Raw genomic sequence first — 15,067 nt, 5'->3', positions numbered from 1 at the left:
AAAATCAACAGAAACCCTTTGACTTACTGAAACATGCATTAACCAATGCCCCTATTTTACAATTGCCTGACTTTAATAGACCATTCTTTCTAGTAGTGACCGATGCTAGCGGATCAGGAATAGGAGCCGTACTTATGCAAGACAATCATCCTATAGCATATTCTAGTTGTAAGCTGAAACCCTCTAAGCTGAAATATTCCACATATGACAAAGAACTATTAGCAGTTCTACAAGCATTAAGACAATGGAAACACTACTTAATGGGTTCAGAATTTATGATAAAGACAGATCAGCAAAGTATTAGACATTTACTTAGCCAACCCCAAATTTCTGACCGTCATATCAAATGGGCTTCCTTCATTCAAAGTTTTCATCCTATCTTTCAATACCAACCTGGAAAAGAAAATGTAGTGGCTGATGCATTGAGTAGAAGACCTGCCATTCATAATATTTCTGTCATATCTTTTGATTCTTTGATTGCTATGAAAGATACATATCCCCAGGATATTACTTTTCATTCTGATTGGAATAAATTGATTCAAAATAATTTCATTCCTGTTGATTCATTGTCATATAATGATGGATTTATGTTTTATGAAAAGAGACTGTGTGTTACTATTCCATTCTGATCTTTTGTTTTGAATGAAATTCATTGTTCCCCATATCAAGGTCATAGAGGTATCATATCTACATTGCGTATGTTAACTGAAGATTTTTATTGGCCGCATATGGATGCGGATGTATCCAACTTCGTTTCTGAATGTTTGATTTGTCAAAGAGTTAAGAGACATCATGGTAAACAGTATGGATTACTTATGCCTTTGTCTATTCCATCTAAACCTTGGGAATAAATTTCTATGGAATTCATTACTGGTTTACCAAATACTAAATCTAACCATGATATGATTTGGACAGTTGTAGATAGATTTAGTAAACAAGCATATTTCATTCCATGTAAGAAAACTTTAACAGCATCATAAGCAGCACAGTTATTTTTGAAAACTGTTTTTACTAACCATGGATTGCCAAAAGTTATCATTTCAGATTGTGATTCTAGATTTTGTAACAATTTTTGGATTACATTGTTTGCTAATCTAGGCACAAAGATTGATTTCTCATTTGCATTTCATCCAAAAACTAATGGACAAATAGAAGCCACAAATAGCACCATTTTAGATCTTTTACGTGCATATACTATCTCTAAACCTCAGACATGGGACACTCATTTGCATTTATTACAGTTTGCATATAACAATACACCACACACATCTACAAAGAAAGCACCGTTTGAAGTTATTTATGGATATAGATTATCTACACCTGTTGCATCTTTGTCTAATAGAATTCAGAGTGCTGATGATATTGCTAGTATGCATAATACTATTTTTGATGAGGTTAAAGATATGATTGCTAAAGCCCAGCAATCATATACCAAACAAGCCAACAAGAAAAGACAAGCCATGAATTTCAAAGTTGATGATTATGTTTGGCTGAGAATAGAAAAACGTAGACTACAAAGTGTAGATAGACATCTAGTTGTCAAACTAGCTCCTAGATTCTATGGACCATTTAGAATCATTCATAAAATTAATGATAATGCATTCAAGTTAGAATTACCATCTCATTGGAAAATTCACAATACATTTCACATTAGTCTATTGAGACCATTTAGAGGCCAATTACCTGTCCACCCTGTTTATGAAAACCCACCTTTATTAGAGAAAGAGACTGAAATACTTGAACCAGAAGCTATCATAGACACTGACTTTATGACTACTAGAACTGGCCGAAGGTATTCTAGATATCTAGTTAAATTTAAGAACCATCCTGTAGAGGAAGCACAATGGATGCATGCTAGAGACTTAAATGCTTTCCCCACTCTGTTAGCTCCACATTGAGCTAATAGCAATTGAGGTCAATTACTATCCCACCCCGGGGGTATGATGCCAGGAGGCATATTCCACGGTGGATTCCGTGAGGTTTTACGGTGGATTCCGTAAACTTTGATGAGACTGGAGCTCATACACAAAGTGGACTCTTTGTGCGAGAAGTTGATGGGGACGCCTGTCCTTTTCGGGCGTTTCATTAATTTAGTGTGTACATGGGTGATTCCATAGCGGGTGATTCCGCAAAATGCATATTAAATTAATAAACGTTTATGAGTTTAGAGTGCGCACTCGTAATAAATTAAGGTTAGGATTTATTTCTAACCAGTTGATTTATTTATGTAGCTGAAGACTGCTAGGTATTCACTTTTGTCGGTTTAATTGTATTATTTTACTAACGATTGTGAATACTTCAGTTGATGTGTAGAGATAGCAGCAATGGCGGAGGAAAGCATTGGAGTCTAGCGAGTATTTGACCTATGGATTATATTTTGATAGGCGCCACGCCTATATTTTGTCATGTCTATTGAGGCATCGATTATTTATTATTATTTTGTATGTGCCTATGCGCACGGATATGTTATTTCTATTTGGACATTGTGTTGGGCGTGCCAAACTCTATGGGCACCATCCATTAGCTTTATTTCCTATTTTTGTAAAAGCAAACTCAAAAGCTAAAAGCTTGTCATATTTTTGTAAATTGGGCTATTATTGAGCATGAAGATGGAAATATACATAAAATACATGCTTTGTGAAGCGCTCACACAAGGCATGGGGGGAGATTGAACCCAATTGGTCTCTTGCTCTTGTCGTTCATGCTTTTTACATTGTAATTTGTGCAAAAAGGTAAAGCTAGAGTTCATTGTTCTTGGGGACCTTCCGGGATTCACTACGTGAGCATATTGCGACCGATCTGCGCACCAACAACACTCTTTCCTCTATAAGCTCCTAATTGAGAAAGATTTGCAACCAAAATAGTATATTTTTAGATGTTGCTAGTGGACTACAAACTTCTCATTGAGAAAAAGTTGCATGTTGGTAGTCAACTAGGCCAAAAAAATACAATTTTAGATGTAATTGTTTACATCTTCCTAGCCATATTACCACATCTTCTTGACGAATTTTCAACTCTCCAATACAATCTAAACTTTTAGTATTGATTTTTTCTAGGGTTGAGTGACACTTGTCATGACCTAAAATTTAGTTAAAAACACTTTCAATTTTTTTATAAATTATTTTTAAACATGAGATTCATGCACACCATAGAGAGTCTAACCCTACAACTCTTAGAAGCATTGCCATATTTATTGTCTAGGGGAGTGCAAGCTATGAGCTGGTACAAGGTAAAGTGGTAGGAAGCTTAGGTTGTAGTCAAATTTTTTCAATTTCTCAAACTAGAACCAATTATATGCTACTCTCAAGGCTTCAACAACTGAATGCATGTTGATAGCATCTAGCAAGTGACAAGAGGTTAAGCTTGAAGTTGATATCAATAGTATAGAAAACTCTTAAAGATATCAAAATGCAAAAAATCAAGGAAACAATATCGTATTCCAACTCCAATGATCCTTAAAGAAATGTAAGAACTATCAATATTGAGACCCTAAATTCTTCAAGCATGAGCAATCAATTTCCTTAAAAGGAATTGCAATTATATTCATCAACAACCCATGTCTTCACTAAGAAATTTGGTTCTTCAACAACATTTTCATAAAATATAAAGGCTTTTTGCTTCACTTACCTTGGCCTTAGAATTCATTGCACACACTATATTGAGCCAAGTTTTCCATCCTCAATCAACCTAAAATCTGTTGCACTCCTATTTCAATCAATGCAAGGCTAAAGGCCTAATTGTATGGCATTTTACTTGTTTATTTCAAAATTTTTTAAAGAATATGAATAAGATAGAGAGATAGAGAAAAAATGCACCCACTGACACTACATCGCACCTAGGGCTTTTCACATTAGAAAGATTTAGTGACCTTTAACAGTGAGCTCCATCTCTAATTACGTAACCCTCTTTTCAAATTCCCACACATTCTCTCAAGGGCCATCAAAGTCATGACATGCCTAGGGAGTCTTCATTTTCCTACACTTACACCTATGTCCATGAATCACTTGCACTTTTTGCCTTTACACCTCTTTTACTCCATTTCCATCAGACCAATCCATTAAAATCAAAATGGAAAAAAGAAGATTCTACACACACAAATTATTCTTTGTGTTAGCAATTAGTCCACTTGGACCTTATTCATTAAGAAATGCTTGGATTGGAATCAAGAGTCATCCATCTTACTTCCAATGTCTCCCTCTAACCTTTTTCTTGAATCCCTTTTGTTTGGCAACAAATTTTTTTTCCCATCCCTAGCAACCAAGTTTCCTTTCTTCATCACAACCACCATTGACAAAAAGAACCCCAATGAAGTTGTCTTCTAACTAGGTATTTTCCTATATAAGTGTTGAACTTTTTGTTGGCCATGGCTTATCCATTATTGCATGCATTTCATCTTACCCTTTACGTGTAATATGAATCTATGTGTCCTTTTGTATCTAGACAAAATATGGTTAACTCCATTATGTTCAACATTGCAGATCAATTTATCAATGTAGTATATTGTTTTGTTATATGCTCAAACTTATATTCTCTAATAGTTTATTCTTTGTTTCATGGCCTTGTCCATTAACTATGATGTTCAAGTCTTATCTTTTAGGTTTTCCTTTCGAGTATTTATTGTATTGGTGCAATCATGGACAATAGGGACAAAAGCAATAAGCATGCATACTCACATAGGATTTGCACCATAACTTTATATATTGATTGGGTCCTCAAGTGTGAGATAACACTCTAAACTTTCTACCCATCTCCTAATTCAATAATATATGTTTGGTACATGAGGATAAAACACTAGTACTCCCCTTAGGAAGTGAATGCACAAGAGGTTTAATTGCAAGCACAAAAGCTTATGGAGACTTCTTAGTCATCATCTCTACTTCTATGACAAATCTTCCACCTTGTGCATCCCCTAATCCATCCTCTTGACCATTTGAGTTCCATTCAACATGGAAGGACCAACACTCAAGTGTATATCCATCAACAACACAATCCTCAAAGAATCCATGTTACCAACCATAGCCTTGAGTACTAGCTACTAGTGTATCAAATGTATTTTTCACCTTCACCATCAACAACAAACATTGCTCCTTTGACAAACCACTTAAGAAATTTAGGTCTACGAATGTATATAACAATATACTACCTTTGATAGTGATGCTAAGGGATTAACCTTGGGCGGTTCATTATATGTAAATTGTCTATATCACATGTGTTCAAGGGCTATTTGATCATACCATTATCTATGAATTTTCTCTAAATAAAACACATTCCTTCATTATTCAATCTGTGAGTAACCTCTTTATTTGGTACCTTTCTATGTGTAAAAAGTGTGTAAAAATGGTATTTTGAAAATCTCTTCTTTGAGCCCACATGATAGGCCTACTTTTTATGAGTGATTCCCCCAAGGGATTAACACTTGTTTATGAGGGGGGTGTATGTTATCCTTAAGAGGTAGTGACTACAATAAAGGATGCAAAGTTAAAGTATTGAAAATCTATTCTAGAAAAAGATTTTATTTGGACTTCATTACATTAATTTGGGCACCCCCTCCCATATGTAAGGTGTAGTTATTTATCCCATTTCCTATGTGTGAATAATTGAACATTATATTTTTTTACAATATTTACTGCGAACTGAGCTCAATCTCATGAAACTTGTAATATCTCCTAAAGTTAAATGAGAAGACTTGCAATGGATGTGAGGATTGTGAGCATCCTTTATTCCTTTCACTTAGGCTAGGTCCATTGAAACCTTGTTGTATACATCAATTAAGAGAAGGACTAGTCAAAGAGCCACAAAAATGGGTGGGCTACCCAACTTTGAGTGAGAAACCCTAACCCTAATGCTAAGGTATAAAAGTTCAAACAATGAATAAAGAGCTTATTTTTATGTGTACAACTTTGTGAGTTCAAGCTTTCTTCTCCTTTTCTTGCTTCCATCATAACTAGTGTGAAAGAGAGAGAGTGAGTGAGAGATTGTGAGGGACTTGGAGAGTGAAGCTCTCTCTTGCATTCCATTCATCCCCTTCTCTTAATCTTCTTCTCTTCCATGTGACTCACACACACACAAACACACAGTCTTGGAGAATAAAACCTTCTCTTTGTAGGGACTTGGGAGAGAGAGAGATTATGAGGGCCTTGGAAAGCAAAGCCCTCTCTTGCACTTCGTTCATTTCTTGCTCTTCATCTTCTTCTCTTCTTACTATGTGCTAGTTGCAAGTTTGTCACTTCTTGCTTCCATATGCTTGGTATTAAGTTTTTTTGGATGCTATGTGAAACTCCTTATTTTGGCAAAGAAACAAACAAGGCTTATTGTTTTAAAAAAGGTAGGAGCAAAATTGATGGTTTATCAATGCTCATTGGACGAGCCCTTATTGGCAAATAAATAAAAGCCTTTCTCTTTGTAAACGTAACAAACAAGTCTCCTTATTTTGGTAAAAGTAGAATGAAAATTTACGAGTTGAAGGGTTGATCCTAGCCCTAACCATAAGCCTTAAAGGGGGACATTTGAGCCTTGGACATGGAAAATAGAATGATGATGGATGTCTTACAAACATCATGCAATATGCTAATGCAATGTAACAATGAGCTCCAAAGGTCTGGGAGGTTGATAAAGAAGTAGCAAGGATGGGTAAGGGGAGGGGTTTGAAGCTTTCATATTGACATGTTGGATTGCAAAGTATGTTTGCATATATCGATAGATTTCACACTTGAATATGTTGGTGTGGAAGCTCCAAACTTGGATAGATCCCATTTGCTTACTCTCATCACTTCCTTTTAACTATCCTTAAGCTTGTCTTTATGCTATATTAGCATACTTTGATCAAAGTAGAGGCCAAAGGCCATAACAAGGGTATAGAGATAGGGACCATATTAGGAGGGTTAGAGTTTTACATTCATGTCCAAACTCTCTCTCTCTCTCTCTCTCTCTCTCTCTCTTGAAGGGTAACCTTAAATGTAAACCTTAAAGCCATGCATACCCACTTGAAAACACAAAAGTGTAGCTTGATTCATTCACATTTAAAGCATGGAAGGGATTCTCCAAACTTGGAATCATAGAGGCACATGGTCCTTGGACAAGGTTCTAGCCAAGGTGTATATGCTCATTTAGAAGCTCTATGTGTGTCCAAGGTTCTAGCAAAGGTGTATATGCTCATTTAGAAGTTGTGTGTGTGTGTGTGTGTGTGTGTGTGTGTGTGGTCATGGATTTAGAAATACGGTTTGGAAACTTAGTTTCGGTGGCAAGGCATGAGTTTAGAATTTCATTAAGAGGGTAGAGGCCATGTTTAGAATTTGGCCATGGGTTAGAGAATAGGATCTTTTGGGGGCAAGGGGGTCAACATTTTGATAGAGTGGGTTAGGGGTTCAACGGGATAGGAAGGGGGTTAGGCCTAGACAAACCTATGGTGTCAGTGTGGGTGTATTAGAACTGAAAGGTTAGGAAGGTTTTTGGTGAGGTATTAGGCCCTTCTAAGAAGGTACAAATTAGGGTTAAAGTTTGGCGGGGTTTAGAATTTAGAATATAGGAAGGTAAGAGCTTAGGAATTTTTGTGGCAAGGGAGTGGGGTTTGCATTTGGAAGCATGGGCAAGGCTACAAGTTTGATTTTGCTGATGTAATAACTATTGGAGGTGCGACTTTTGTCGCATAAGCAACTATTGGGCAACTAAATGATGGTGTGAAGGTAAAATACATTTGTTTGAAACGCCTTAGCATCTAGAAACCCACGAAAAGTAGATTGTTGGCACATTTACGATCACTAAAAGTTTTTGACATAGTGCTTTCCCCCCCAAGCTGTGGTGGCCCGCAATCGTTGCCCCCACCAACACCAAGCTAGGAATGCGGTCCGTGGACCGTGAGCCCTCACGACTCACGAGTCAGTCGCACACAATGTGAGAATTTGTCTAAAACTTCTTACGTCTAACACAAGTGCAGGAAACTTCGACGGCCGTGGCCCATCACCCGTGCAGGGAACCTTTACATCGGGGAAGAGTTCTTGGAACCATTAAGGCAAGCGAATAATTGGGAAAAAAAAGGAGAAAGACAACGACAACGATGATGGAATAGTAAACTCGACGGAAACGGCCCCTTTCGTAGGCAACCTCCGCCGGCGACGCCAGGCTTTCTTTGTTTTTTCCTCTCTCGTGTCGACCATCTACCGGCAGTATCTCAATCAATCTGGACATAACTAGGATTCATCTGCCCCTCAATCCCGATCGAAATTCGCACAATCGGAGGCACCATCAATTCTATTTTGCGGCATGAAGAATCCGTGTAACCAACATCTCGATCTCGCATCCATGGCGGATCAACCTGTTTTCTTGCAGGTATGATGCCTGATTGAAGAAAACAGACACACACACATAGATGGGTTATCGCACAGTAGGCCTCGCACAGTACGATGTCATCCACTGTATGTGACTTGCCATGGATTATACCAGGAGGAGGGGCACGCAGAAAGAAGAACGAGAAAGAGGCCATGCCGGATGCGAATTGGATTAATGGTTCTTCTGCCCCCCCCTCCATCTGTCCCCCTTTCAAGAGATCCAGAGTAGCGGGGCAGGAGGATAAAAATGGTGCATTTGCATGGTCCGATGCCAGCACACATGCGAGCTCTCAGTCAGAGCTCTTTGTCCTCAGAGAGAGAATTGGGTCAAGTGCGTGTACGATTGGTCTGAAGCAAGAAGAGGAAGAAGGAGGAGAATTTGCCACCTCTCAGGATGAATCAGGTTTGCCTCAGAATGGCTCATTCAATCCGCAGAACAGGTGTTACCATTTCGAAGTTGGTGATGTTGTCTGGGCCAAGTCCCACAAGCGCAAGGACCGCGCATGGCCTGCCAAGATCGTTGACCCAATGCAGGCTGCCCCACAGCCCCTACTCCAGTCCTGTCCCCCTGGCCGCTTGTGTGTCATGTTCCTCGGGCCCACTGCAGGAAAAGGCAGGGACAGGGATTACTCATGGGTTAGTTCAACAGAAATTTTTGGATTTGCAGACTATTTTGATACATTCCAGCATCAGGCTTGCCTTGACAACAGGCCTGGAGACCTTGACCTTGCTATTGTTGAAGCAGGTCATGTTAGTTTGAAGGCATCAAATAATGAGTACAGTCATACTGCTGTTCCACACTCCATCCCTGTGGTATGCTATGGCTTTGATGGTGCTTACTTCCCTAGCATGCACCAAGTTCTATGCTTATGTGAGAATTGCAAGGGTGGCAGGATGATGGCATTACCTAGATGGGAGGCACACACAGGTTGCCGGAGCAGAAAGTGGAAAGTGACTGTCAAGCTCAAAGACACCACCAGGACTTTGTTGTCTTGGATTCAATCTATGGCAGATAGCGGTGCTGAAGGACTTGCATTTCAGCCCAATTCTCAGGAGCAGGTGATGAAAGCAAGCTTGCAAGCATTCTATGAACCAGTGCTGGCAAAATGGACACCTGAGAAATGTGCAGTCTGTGGACTGGTTGAAGACTATGATTACAATCAAATGCTGGTTTGTAACAGGTGCCAAATTGCTGTTCATGAAGAATGCTATGGAGTCAAAGCATCAGAAAGAGGAAGTTCTTTTATATGCCGCCCTTGTGAAACTCCTAGTATCCTTAGGGACTGCTGTCTCTGCCCAGTGAAAGGGGGGGCATTGAAGCCCTCCACTATCCCAGACTATTGGGTGCATGTTTACTGTGGCTGGTTTGTACCGGGTGTGTTTTTCCATGATGCAGTCAAGATGGAACCGGCACAGGGTCTTTTAGAAATTGATCAGGCTCGTTTCAAGCAGTGTTGTGAGGTCTGCAAGCAGGTCCATGGAGCATGTTTAAGTTGTGACGAGTGTAGTAGCACATATCATGCCACATGTGCTTTGAGGGCTGGTTACAGAATGGAGATCATGACTACCACTGGGGTGGATGGCAATCCAGTCATTAAAAAGATATCATATTGTGCCAGACATAGGGAGCCTACTGAAGATGGTCGATTGATTCTGACAATGTCAGAAGCAGATGTAGCAAAGGATAATTGTGGGCAGAAAAACTTGGATCAGGCAGTCAATTGGTTGCAGTTAGATGCAGAATCTGGAGACAAAGATGCCCAAGAGGCCTTGACAACCGATTGTCTGGATCCCAGTTGTGAGGAGCACTCTACTTCCAGGTGCTTGCCATATAATCCCAATGCTCCTGAGGCAAGGAATGTCAATAAGCAAGCTGTTTTGCACATGCCATCTGGGCTCTGTCAACACTCCCTGAAGCAGCTTCAAAGATTGCGGACCCTGCCTGTTCCTGGTGAGATGCTGTCCATTGAGGAGAGGCTAGTCCACTTGGAGAAGATCCAAAAGTCTAGAATTTGCTATGGCAAATCAGCAATCCATGGTTGGGGCCTCTTTGCTTGCTGCGACATCCAAGAGGGTGAGATGGTTGTCGAATATAGAGGCGAAATTGTCAGGAGTATTGTTGCTGATCTCCGTGAACAACATTATCAGCAACAGGGTAAAGACTGCTACCTTTTCAAGGTAAGTGAAGAGGTGGTGATTGACGCTACAGAAATGGGTAACATAGCACGCCTGATCAACCATTCTTGTTCTCCAAATTGTTATGCTCGTATTTTCCCGGTGGAGAGGCCTGGGGGCACGTGTATTATACTGATTGCCAGGCAATTGGTAAGGGCTGGAGATGAGCTCACATATGACTATTTGTTTGACCCTGAAAACAAGAACGTTCCTTGTCTCTGTGGTTCATCAAATTGCAGAAAGTTCATCTGCTAGGCAAAAACCATGAGCCTAACGTATTCATTTTTGATGATGTACACTTCCACTTCCAAGATCTTTCTGCCTTAGAGAGACCAGTGATCTGTCCATTCTGTTCCCACCAATGGGTGGGATTCTTAAACTGGCTCCTGTTGTACAACTGGAAGGGGATCATTCATTTATGACTTGGGATGTTTGTTTGTTAAAGGTTCAAAATGTGGAGAGGAGGTAATGAAGTTGTTCACCGATTTGTCCAGGCCCTTGTGAAGGCTGAAAAGAGTATATGGACACAGGATTTATTATATCAACTGAAGATTCATTTGAGTTTTGTATGTTTGTCTCATAAATTAGCAATAATTTAAAGGACGATTTTGGTTTTGTGCAATTCAGCTTACAGTATGTCCTTGAATTAGAACATCAGATTGGAGTGTTTATCTCAGATAGATGTTCAATTTTGGGCTATTGATGAACCCTGGCAGATGGTTGCTTTTACTGTTGTGTCTTTGCTTTGGTTTGCTCTTGGTTGGTTAACTGGACGGTGAAGATGCCTGCATAAGCATAATTATGATGCAAAATCTCATTTGGGAGCTTTGGGGGTGCATATTGCATATACAGTATTATCGTACATTGTATTACCGATAGGTGCATGCTTCATTGTGTTCGAAGAAAGGTTGAAAATCTTTGCAATAACGAGAAGGAAACGAATAGACTCCACGCAAACTTAGTCAGGTACCCTCTTTCAATGACAAAATCAGCCTTTGCTGGGGCATCAGTCTAACGACCAATGAGCTCTCTCAGGATCTGCCACTTAAAGATCGCGTCTTCTTGTGGCGAGTGTTGGTGGGGGCTTTTCTCTCCGATTGATCTCAGGATCTGCCGCTTAAAGATTGCGTCTTCTTGTGGCGAGTGTTGGTGGGGGCTTTTCTCTCTGGTGAGAAGCTTGCCAAACGTGGAATTTTGGAAGGCAAATGTAAATGTGGTCTGGACGGAACTTGGAAGCCCTTAAACATTTCAGTGTCAACGGCAATGAAGAACAGTTGATCAAAATGTCTTGGGGCTCCGTGGTTCTCATGTTGGCACCAGAAGCAGCAAAGTCTTAGATCACCTAAGATGTCACATTTTAACCTTTGGGTGGGAAGCGTGAATTCAGCAGCCTGGTCTTTGAGGACACCAGGGTTGCATTTAGCTGGCTGGATATTGTATATAAGAACTCTTGGTTTTGGGAGGTGGAAAGGAAATTTAAGGGTAATAGGAAAGGTTGATAGATCTCTGTGACCTTTGACATGATGAAAAAGCCTTTATCAGAAATATCATTATCCTTTCGCGTCAAAAGAATAGACTCCATGTCTTTGAGTAGGCTGACAGCAAAGAAAGACAAAAGGATTTGATTTGTGAGGAGCAGTTGGTTTCTAGAGTCATCGATGGAGCTGCGATTGTTTAAAGAAGAGGAAGTTGGTGTAAGTTAGAGAGTAAAAACAGTGCATACCTATGATTTTCCTTGTCATGACAAAGCAAATATATACATCTGGGAGCTATTGTTAACGACCGGCAACCTGATTGGATTGGGAATGAGTTTCCCATGATTGCAGTGTATAGCACGTCCTAATGAAGTGTGGGTCTACCTATAAATAAATACTATGAAAGGTATTAAAAGCACATCGTAAAAAACGAGTGAATTAGTGCTATTTAAAAATGACATTTTAGTGTATTTGTACTAGTTGGAATTCTTAAATACTAGTTGAAATTTCAATGTCCTTAAAAATATCGAGGATTTTTTGAGTATCTTAGTCATAAAAGTAACATTTTATATAGATTTTGAACATCATTACTGATTGCTTTGAGAACTTGCCTTTATATTTGCCGGTTGAGAAAAAAGTTTGTCATGAGCACCTATACTCCTGAGACAACATTATTACCACACTTTTCTACACACTTGAACATTCTTATGGACTAGCGATGTTCATTGTAAAACATACAAGGCTTGCACACATACTTCCTCACTTTCATGCCATACATATGTTTTTGTGGATCATATTATCATCTACAAACATGGTTGATGTGAGTGTTGTGATATGAACATCTATCTAGAGGGGAGTTGTAATATTCTGCGTTTAAAAAATGAATTGGATTAATGGATTTTTTTTTTAAATTTCCCCCCTTATCCCTCCAGCCGACTGACGAGTTGGAGGGGGAGGGAAATAGTAGGAGACATTAAGCTCCTTGTTGGAGCCTTATGGAGGGAGGGAGGACATGCGTGTCGACACGTAGGGAGGGAAGATCCCCCTCCCCTCCACTATTTAAACGGGGGGGGGGGGGGGGGGCGCTGGAGATAGAGGAGGCTGGAGCCGTGAGAAACAGAGGCCGAAGGATGAAGAGGACAACACTGCCGTGATTGCGAAGAGGAGAGTGCCGCCATAACATCGAGCTGAGGGAGGAGGACGGAAGGCTGCTGCCGCCTACATCTTGAGGTCGTTGCTGCCATCGCCATCCAATCCACGAAGAGCCGTCAATGCCACGTACATTAGTTCAGAAGCTTCCAAGAAGCTTCATGGAAGCTTCTAAGGGGGGATCTTTAAGCCCCCTTTCTCATTGATATTCCCTTGAAAGTCCTTTAACCCCGGTTTTTGTTAAAAACCCCCTTTGTTCCCCCTCCCCCCCCCCCCCCCCCCCCCGGTTTTAAACCCCCCCTAGGATTTTTAAATTCCCTTTTCCCCTTAAGCCCCCCTTAGACTTTGGGAACCTACCCCCGGTTTTAAATCCCCTAAGACCTTTTTCACCCCCTTATAACCCTTTTAACACTTCTTCAACCCCCCCCTCATAACTCTCATTTTCCCACAACTCCCTAAGCTTTTTTCCTAATTATTATTCTCCCCCCCCCCCCCCCCCGCCCCCCGAACCTAAAAATCCAAACCATCATCATGGCCTCGGATGGTATCCCGTAAGGGGAAAATAGCCATGAGATAAAAGATAGGGAGGGAAAGTAGAGGGAGTGAAAAGAAGAAGTGAAGGAGGAAGAGTGGGAAAAAGACAAAAGAAAGGGAAGGAAGGAGAAGACGGTGGAATTCCAGAAGAAAGAGGAAAAGGCTATCTCACATTTGAACTACGATGCCGCCAAAGAAAGTCCAAGATGTAGCTGCGGGAGGGTCATCCCCCGGTATCCATGTGGATATCTCACCCCAAAACCAGGTTTTTCTTCTTGGCTTTAATTCGGTTTTAAGTCAATCATGCAAAGAAAAATTGTTAAGGATAGGATATAATTGTTCGAGTTATTTGTAACGAAGGAGTTTAGCTTATGAATGACAATGTATAAAACTTAGTTTTCTTCAAATTGCATCAAGCATTATAAATTACGAGCAAGATTATCCATTTACTATAGTAGTATATTTTAGTTAAATCCTAAGATGTAGAAATCATATCTTGCACCACTAGCCTTATTCTTTTCACAACAAATCATTGTAAATGGTTAAATTCATGAAGGTTTCTTTTGATGCTCAAACTACTAGGAAGTTATCTTGAATATTTGCACATCTTAGCAAGGCAAGTGTTGTTAGTTGGCATGAGCTTATCTTTAAGGAAAATGGAAGTTAAATTAAACTGTATTGATTGGGAAAGTAAATTGTCACAAGGATAACAAAACCATGACAAGACGATTAATATTACCTTCCAAAAGATAACTGAACCAATCTAAACATAGAAACATTCATACCCTAAACACTTGACTACTTTCCTTACTGTAGGGACAATCAATTCGTAAAGATAAGGAACTAGGGTTTGTCCCTAAGGTTCTTAAAAGAAGAAACCCTAGGCCTGACATATGTCAACTTAAAGAATCCAAACAGATTATTCCATCGCAGAACTTGTGCAACAAGTATGAAATCATTTAGTCTTGTGATTGATTCACAAGGAAAAAGGGTAAAAACCCTCATCAAGGACGGCAGATCCCTACGCAAGTTATCTTGCAAAAAGACGTATTTTTGGATATCCTTCTAAATAAGGAGAGTTGTAAATCGGAAACTAGCATATCTAAGGCACTTAGGGTTAACCAAATTGGGTATGCCCTACACCGGAATGTAAAAGATCTTGCCAATTTACAAGACACCTTGGGAACGAGTGTTGTTACACTCAAAAGAAAAGAACACTTCCTTAGCAGTTTGCCAAACAACTCGGTTGATTAACAGAAATGTTTGTGCTTGCTAGAGATTTTAGAGCTCTGTTTGAATTATGAATTACAAATTAAATGAGTACCTATATTTCAGGTTAAAGGCCTGAAGGGAGAGGCAGCTTCAGTTACCCCCGACTGCCTGCCTGACCCTAACCAAGGGGGTTGTTGA

The 15,067-nt window shown here is 39.9% G+C and overlaps 1 pseudogene across 2 annotated transcripts; it reads left to right on the top strand.

Annotated features, from left to right (window-relative positions):
• The first annotated feature begins 7,957 nt into the window (after window positions 1-7,957).
• Window positions 7,958-12,334, top strand: LOC148019251 (histone-lysine N-methyltransferase ATX4 pseudogene; annotated as a pseudogene). 2 transcript variants are annotated; one of them, XR_015687560.1, is made up of 2 exons: window positions 7,958-8,325; window positions 8,440-12,334. The product of XR_015687560.1 is annotated as a histone-lysine N-methyltransferase ATX4 pseudogene, transcript variant X2 (transcript). The 2 variants fall into 2 exon arrangements; XR_015687559.1 differs by having other exon boundaries at window positions 7,958-12,334.
• The last annotated feature ends 2,733 nt before the right edge of the window (window positions 12,335-15,067 follow it).

Source organism: Lygodium microphyllum, chromosome 20, assembly GCF_053477565.2.
Source record: "Lygodium microphyllum isolate KBCC chromosome 20, Lygodium_microphyllum_v1.1.10, whole genome shotgun sequence".
Classification (NCBI taxonomy): domain Eukaryota; kingdom Viridiplantae; phylum Streptophyta; class Polypodiopsida; order Schizaeales; family Lygodiaceae; genus Lygodium; species Lygodium microphyllum.
The sequence above is the reverse complement of the archived record's forward strand: the minus strand, read 5'-3'. Positions and strand labels throughout refer to the sequence as shown.